Here is a 7820-nt window from a genome sequence, read left to right on the forward strand (position 1 = left end):
CTGGTTTCCTCGAAAGCGGTGCCGACAACCTGAGATCGTAACACTGCGATGAATGACATCATAAAAAACTGTACCATGCAAAATAATAGCGTTGGTTTCCAAGGATGCGTTGGAAGCCACCGCTTGCTGAGCTTGCACATTCCATTGTCCCAGTGAAGAACCTTGAATTTTTCACCGTAATCTGACGTAATTCATCGCAGTGCTACGGTCGCTGTTTGTCGGTGCCGCTTTCGAGGAAACCCAGGCTTTAGAGGCAGGTGGGTGGCAGCTTTAATATTGAATTTAAGCGAGAAATAATATTTATTTATCAAATAAACTTTTTTTCCTGTTTTCGGACAACAGTAAAATGTATTTCGAATTAAATATACATTTCTCTTTTCGTCTCAATTAATTTAATTAAAAAAAATAATTTGGGCACCCTCTATAAATAATTATGTTAATGTATATATTATTGAATAGAGAATTGAATAACCAAATGAGCTATCACACGACCCCTATTCTTATTTAAAAATCATCGATTGCGTCATCACGCTCAGATGGATGACGTCACTAGTATGAGATATATGCTAGAAAATTATAATTTAAAAATAAAAATCGACCTGATTCGTAATTTATTTCCAGAGTCGCCCATTCTCGAGCAAATGAATTTATTTTAACTCAAACGTCCTCACTGTACCTACCTATAACTTCAGAGGCTATAATATCTTAAAACCATGATTTTTGGAGCTCCACGTCCATTGAGTTTTTTGTTCTACACATCAAGGAGTACCAGAACTCAAAGTTTCAGAGCATTTGACAGAGAGCCATTTCCCATGAGGTTTCTGCGGGGTCCTTCAAGGATTTATTCGGTGAAGAGGATATCCATAAGCATAAGACCGATATTGAAATATAATTAGGTACTCGTATTCTTACAATGCCGACGGCGACGGGAGATTCAACCACATGTCGATGTCAGTTTTAGAAAAATTCTAGTGCTCTCTGCTACTTCTTCTTTAAATGCCATCTGCGCGACGAAGGTTGGCAATCATCATGGCTATTCTGACCTTCATCAGCTTCAACCAGCTGCTCTGAACAGTTGCCTTAAGCTTCAACCAAACCCAAACCATTCTCTCAGGTCCTTCAACCAGGAAACGCGCCTCCTTTCTACGCTTCCTACCCTCTATTTCTCTTGAATTATTAGTCTCAATTAGTCTATCTTTCGCCTCTCATCACATGTCCGAGATATTGTCCAATTTCCTTTCTTTTATTGTGTTTTCAATTTCCCTCTCTCTGCCTATTCTCTTTAACACTTCTATATTTGTGACTCTATCTACTCATGAAATCCTTAGCACGATATCTAAAAAGGTGCATATTCATATTCTATTTGAGTTTTCAAAGTTTTTCCATATTAATTCTATATTTTAAATGTTAATTATTATTTATTATTGTTATTTATTTGTGTACCTAGATTTAGGGCCGGTTGTTCGAACGCCAATCAACATTGATCACTATCAAATATTTAATTACTGTCACAACTGTCAATGTCAACTTTGGTTGGGTTGCTGAAAACATAGTTAATTATAATTATGAGATTAGTTAGTCAATTAACATAACAATTATTAACATAATTGATTAACTAATTTCATAATTGTCATCAATAATTATGTTTTCGGCAACCCAACCAAAGTTGACATTGACAGTTGTGACAGTAATTAAGTATTTGATAGTGATCAATGCTGATTAGCGTTCGAACAACCGGCCCTAAATCTAAATAAAAATTTTCAAAATCCTAATCAATCCTTATAAAAAGAAACCCTGCATATTCCGTACATAACGTAACGTTTCCCACTGCTTTTGCTCTTCACTTTTTGCCGGAACCCAGTGCCGGTTTATCCACTGGGCGCTTGGGGCTGGCGCCCAGGGGCCCGGGCCCTGGAGGGGCCCGTTCCTTTTAATTATAAAAAGTAAAGTCGCTAAATAATTTACATATTCTCCGAAAAAAATCTCATACGCATATACGCCAATACACTGCAAACGCCTTTGTTCTATTGTTACATCTCTTCACGCCTATACACAGTGCCGCAGCCTAGTCCCACAGAGCCCCGTGCCAGTGTTTGTGGTGTGGCCCTTTTGCAAAAACTACAGAAAGTTGTCAGTTTTCGCCATGTCATTGATTAAAAACTACCCATGTAGTGGGTAAAAACTGTGTAGGTTATTAATCAATGGCCATGTCTCGAAGTATATCCAAAATAATCGCACAAACGGAGTTTTTGGTTTCTAATAATTTCATTTTGAATTGTGGGGCTTAAATAATAATTTATCTCACTTTTCGGCTTTAAAATAAGTTCTTTTAAAATAGGAACAAAACAAGTCCTTTTAAAATAGTTAAACGAAAGTCAAAAATAGATATACATAAATCTAATTTATAGGTAAAGAATAGATTATTCTCGAAAATGCAAATACTCAAACAATAGGTACACACTCTTTCAAACATTCAAAAGTAAAGTGATTACAAAAATTGCAATTTGGCATTATACAGTGGCCTCTAAGGCCAGCACTCCACTTGCGATTTGTAGTCGCTCTGTTTTCAGAATCGCGAATTGAATGCTACAAGGGTGTAACATCAGCTTTTAGATGTTTTTTTTAATCTAGAGATAAAGAAGAAGTCAAGACGTTAATTAACACTTTATGCGAGAAACATAAAACCGATGTTGATGAAACCAAAGAGAACTTGCATAATGAAATTACCTATTTTGTAACGTTATGCCAAAATTTGAATAAACATCATAAAATTTATGAAAAATTTGATTCTTCCAGGATGTAAAAGCAACTTTTCCCAATATTTTAACTTTACTGCAAAATTTGACGATACCAATTTCTAATGCGTCAGGCGAGCGGTTTTTTTTTCGGCTTTAAAAATAATAAAAACATATTTAAGGTCAAATTTGGGCCAAGCAAACCTAGACGCATTATCACTATTGTAAATAGAGAATGAAGAACTGGAGAAACTGAATTTTGATAATATTATATGGCAGTTTGCGAATGCTAAGTCAAGAAAAAAAGTGATCTAATGTAGTCATAATGTTTTGTCTTTATATATTTTTTAGAATATGTTTTTTTGCTTGTCATGTGTTATTTTGTGGAACTTTCTGTTTTTTATTTATGTTTTTAAATATTTTTTGGATTATTTTTTACGTTTGCTATGCTTCTGCTTATTAAAAAAAATATTTTATAGATTTTACAATAAACCTTTATAGTTAATGCATGTGTTTTCTTATTAAAAAACTGACAACGAATAGCAATGAAGGGGCCCCTAAACCTCCAGCGCCCAGGGCCCGAAGTTAAGTTAAACCGGCACTGCCGGAACCCTCTCATCCCTCTCGGCTTCCCTGCCTGTGGGTACGATTATTTTCTCTTTTCATATTTAAGAAGTGATAGGGAGATTGGTGGTTAAAGAAAGCACTCTATTTGGTCTATTCGATAAAGGGTAACATTACATAAGTTAGGCATTTTAACCAATCCTGTTGGTTCTCGAGGAAATCATAGAGTAGTTAATATATTGAATAGGAAAAGGAAATGAATTTCTTTCTGAATGTTGACAATCTCAAAGTTGCATATTCTGCCATCTTGCCACTTTGGCGTAACAAACTCCGTCGCCCAATAAAAGGGGCCAATTTTATTTTGAGCGTAACTTGTAGATGCTAGAAACTGTTATAAAAAAAATAAAAATAAAAATAAAAATAAAAATTAAGCATTTTTTTAACATTTAAAAAAGTTTTACTGAGTTTTCCCTCCGATATAATTCGATAAAATACTTATTTTCTGAGTTATTTGCGAAAAACCGTCTCAAAACGTAGTTTTTTTTTGTTGAAAAATAAACATTTTCACTCGAAAATAACTTGAAAAGTATTTACTTTAAAACTGTATAGACAAAAGTTGCTTATAATTATTAGTCTATTTATCAATTTTCGGACTTATTTTAAACGTATGTTTTTCACCCACCAAGTAGAAGCAACCAACGGCCAGGGCCTATTTTACCACCAGGCCCGTGAGGCACCTGCCTCGGGCTCGCATTTTACTGGGGCCCGGAAAGATCACCAAAAAAAAAACATTTTATTGCAATAATAAAACTAATTTTCAAAATTCTTTCATTTAACGAACAGGAAATGATAAATGATGACTCCACTGTTGATTTTCAAGCGACTTCACCTGTCACAAGTACATCTCCGTCTCCGTCATCTCCTACAGCAAACGAAAATGTCAATAACTCTTTTCCTAGCGATATAGGGGATTGGCCAAAACATTTAAATCCGCAATTTCAACAATATCTTATAAATAATCGACAGAATCAATATATTAATAAAATTAGTGCATGTGTTACGCAACTGGATAATAATAAAACCAGACATTTGCAAAATGCAATTTTTTATAAAATGAAAACTAATGGTGAAAAAATTTTTCGTCAGTAATTAGTGTGTGTACAGTCCTAAATGTAGCCGTGTGTATTGTTACGTTTGTAAACCGATTTCCACGAAAATTATTGTTTTTCTAACTTTCGATAAGTATAATGTCTAAAAAAATATCAATAGGACAGTTATTGAACATGAGCGATCTCCTGAACATATTTCATCAATTGGTGCGTTAGTCAAGAGAAGTAGTAGGTACAGCAGGACAAATAATTGTAAAATTAATGGGAACAAGTTATTTAGAAGAAAAGGAACATTGGAGAAACATTCTTCAACGAATAATAGCAACCATTAAATTTTTGTCCAAGAACGGTCTCTTCTATGGTTTAACAACCAAATTATTTACAAAAGGAAATTACATATTATACAGTGTGTCGTATTTAAGCTGAAGACACCCCTATATTTTGGCTATCAAAATAAATACAACTTTGAAGTTTTGCACAGTCATACAGGTTGAATGTTCACATTTTTTAAGCTACGCAGCTGAATTTAAATTTTAAACGCAGCCTACTGCGACTCCACAAACAGGATAAATTTTCGATATTTTGCTTTGCGTTAGAGATATCGAAAAAGTTATTTGAAAAAGATGTTCCAAATATTATTCTAATCCCACATACCAAATTTCATAACAAAATTCGCACTTTTAATTTTTTTCATTATTTGCAGTCAGGATTCTTAAGAGGAAACAGTAGCGATCAACAGGTAGCAAAAACGCGATCCAAGATTGCGGCTGTAATTTTGAATATTTTTTCGAGATATTTGGCACACGTATTCGTAATATAATAAATAATGGCGGTACAGAGCCCAATTTAAAAAATATATTAATATGTGGAAATTACTCTGTAATTAAATACAATATTAAAAAAACGAGCCTGTACCGCCATTAAGAAGAACAAAAAAATATACTTCCTTCAAATAAACTTTTTCATCCGATGCCTAGATTTTGTGTCATTTTGGAACTACTAATGAAATAAAAAATTTTAGTAGTTCCAAAATGGTACAAAATCTAGGCATCGGATAAAAAAGTTTATTTGAAGAAAGTGTATTTTTTGGTCTTCTTAATGGCGGTACAGGCTCGTTTTTTTAATATTGTATTTAATTACAGAGTAATTTCCACATATTAATATATTTTTCAAATTGGGCTCTGTACCGCCATTCTTTATTATATTACGAATACGTGTGCCAAATATCTCGAAAAATATTCAAAATTACAGCCGCAATCTTGGAACGCGTTTGTTACTACCTGTGGATCGCTACTGTTTCCTCTTAACTTAAAATTGGCTTGTTCGTTGTTCGAGAAGCAACTCGGGACAGACGAATTTTAGGGTCCAGACTACAAATACTGTAAAAACTAAAAGTGCGACATTCGTCATGCAATTTGGTATGTGGGGTTAGAATAAGATTTGGAAGTACTTTTTCAAATAACTTTTTCCGATTCTTCTTCTTTTGGTGCCTATTCGTTTCGAATATTGGCGATCATTTATAATTATTTTATTAACTGATGTTTTAAATAGATTAGTTGTTGTTGTGGAGAACCAATTCCTCAGGTTCTTCAACCATGATATTCTTCTTCTCCCAATTCCTCGCCTTCCGAATACTTTGCCTTTCCGATAACGCGAAGCAAAATATAGAAAATTCACCCTGTTTGTGGATTCGCAGTTGGCCGCAATAAAAATTTAAATTTTAGTTGTAATGTGAACCTTCAACCTGTATGACTGTGCAAAACTTCAAATCTGTATTTATTTTGATAGCCGAAATATAGAGCTGTCTTCATCTTAAATGCGACACACTGTATTTAAACAATATTTAATTGTTTAAATATAAATTTTATTTATTGTTAATAAAAATTTAAATTTCTGGTGCAACTATATTTCTACTAAATAATAATTAATTCATTTAAAAAAGGTATTATTATTATTACATAAATCATATTTAGAGACCCGAAAATTGTGTAGTGCCTCGGGCCTGATTTGAAGTAAAATAGGCTCTGCCAACGGCACAAGTCCAACTTTGAAATTGAGGGTAAGTAGAACCTAAATGCAAATTGCCAAGCAAATCCGTCGTGTGTCGTGACGCTGATAGTTACACTCCAAAACGGTCATTTACTGGACTATTAGTATATTCATGGACTGTATAGAATAAAATAGAACAAAAATTAATAAACGATATTACATTATTACATAGTAAGAGATAATCTTATTTGAAGTTTTGATGAAACTGCTAAATAGTATAACTCACTGATAGGTAATCATTTTGCAAATTTTTTCTAATAATATGCTTTCTACTTTCTAGGTATTTAAACCAATTAGTAAAAGTAATTTTATTTGAAGAAAAGATAAACATTGTATTTATTTTAGATTTTTTTTCTGCGTTACGTTATTATTGCATTATCGAGGATGTTTCGTCACTATACTTTACTACTACTACGCTACAACAGTTTGGTGTTCGCATCAAATAACATATTTTATTGTACAAACCAAAAACTAAAGTACAATAGAAGTACATAGAAAAATAACAAAATAAGATCTTAAGTAATAATTATTAACATTATCTCTGTTAACAAGCAAACGATAAACATGATAAAAAATGAAAAGTGAGCAGAAGAACTATGAACAGTAAAATCAAATTCATTATTTCACTTATGTTTCATATATTTCAAGCTACTGAAGAACTGATTGTGGGCAGAAGGAATTGATTTTTTTTGTAGAGGCTTTGCAAGTCACCAAACTTCTTTTTAGAAATGGATATTGGTTCTCGATAAAGTGGAACGAAAGAATACTAGTCCAAAGTGCATAGTCGCTTTCTTGATTTTCTATTTTTAAGCAAGACTGGTTGAAACTGAGTTTCTGTGAAAGAAGTTGTTTAAAAAAACCACACAAACAAAAAAGACCACACAGACAAAAGTGCACATTCGCCACTATTGCACATTGCACTACTATTTTTAAAGATAATAGTTCAACGCTCAACGGCGTAATTAGAGATTCGCCAGTGTTGATATAAAGTTTCGTTACGTTCCCAAAGAAGACAATTTAAGAACTAACATTTCGTCGTTAATGCATCAAAATATTTGACAAATTCACAATACCCTAAATACATATAGGCTCCCTCTAGTAATAGGGAAATTAAATAATTGTTCGCCGATATTGCACATAAAAGAGGGCATATTTAGATGTCGGTTGATGGACTTAACTCAAAAACGTTGATTTTCGGGTTTCGCCACTATTGTTCTCACTAGGCGTGAGAATATATTATATTAGGCGACAAGATGGCTCCCTGACATATTGGGGCTTGGGGCCCCGCAAGCTTCATACTGCGGTGGCCTCTGTTACGCCTCTGGACAAGAAGAGATCACCTGATCCGCTTTTGCTACAATTA

Source organism: Diabrotica virgifera, chromosome 1 (assembly GCF_917563875.1).
Source record: "Diabrotica virgifera virgifera chromosome 1, PGI_DIABVI_V3a".
NCBI classification, from domain to species: Eukaryota; Metazoa; Arthropoda; class Insecta; order Coleoptera; family Chrysomelidae; genus Diabrotica; species Diabrotica virgifera.